Genomic DNA, 844 nt, shown 5'->3' with positions numbered 1-844 from the left:
GTTTTTGACTGTAGGAGAAAGCCGGAGTGCCCGGAAAAAACCCAATAAGGCATTCTTGGAGCCAGCAGGTACTTCCTATTTGGAATATGAAGGGGAGGGATTGCTAAATCCAGTTCTTTAATACAGTCAATGGTCCAATATAGCGGTCTTTGACTCAGAGGTTTCAACCAGCAATCCAGAAACAGTTGCTGTATATGCTAATTCTTGTCTGACTTTTTCAGATTATTGACGCTGCTAGCCTTAGAACGATCTCGAAAAACTCAACTGTTATTTTCAACCAAATAACTAATGTGCTTCTTTTATTCTTTGCTAAATTATATCTCCGTGTGTCACTGCGTGCACTCTGGCTCCTCAATCATCACTGATTGCTGACTGAACTGCTGTGGAACCACTGACTAAATAATTCATGTATATATTTATGAGTTCTTGTTTGACCATCGAATGGAAAAGAGCTCTAAGATCCAACAGGTTTTTCCTGCACATTGCATCGTGTTTAAAATGTTTCATTTTGTTTATTTTTCATTGCTTAGTATTTGAACAATTATTTTGCAAACCACACTCAGATTTTTTTTAAACCACTCAACGACATTTCTTCAAAAAAATAAGTAAAGTTCTGCCTGTGAGCTGGCAAATTGTAAAGAGTAAATCAAATTGTAGCAGAAAAAGCTTAGAAACAAGGTACTTAGTGAGGTATTTGCTGTTCTGCAGTGGAGTAAAGCAGCTTAATATAAAGTCATTCAGTCTGCTGCCTGGATACAGCAGCGCCAGACTGTCACGGCGCTCTGAATGAGTGAAGACATGTCAGGTGGAGGAAAAAAGAAAAACATAATTTGAAAAATGGAAG

The sequence above is a fragment of the Oryzias melastigma genome, linkage group LG20 (genome assembly GCF_002922805.2).
Source record: "Oryzias melastigma strain HK-1 linkage group LG20, ASM292280v2, whole genome shotgun sequence".
NCBI lineage: Eukaryota > Metazoa > Chordata > Actinopteri > Beloniformes > Adrianichthyidae > Oryzias > Oryzias melastigma.
The sequence above is the reverse complement of the archived record's forward strand: the minus strand, read 5'-3'. Positions refer to the sequence as shown.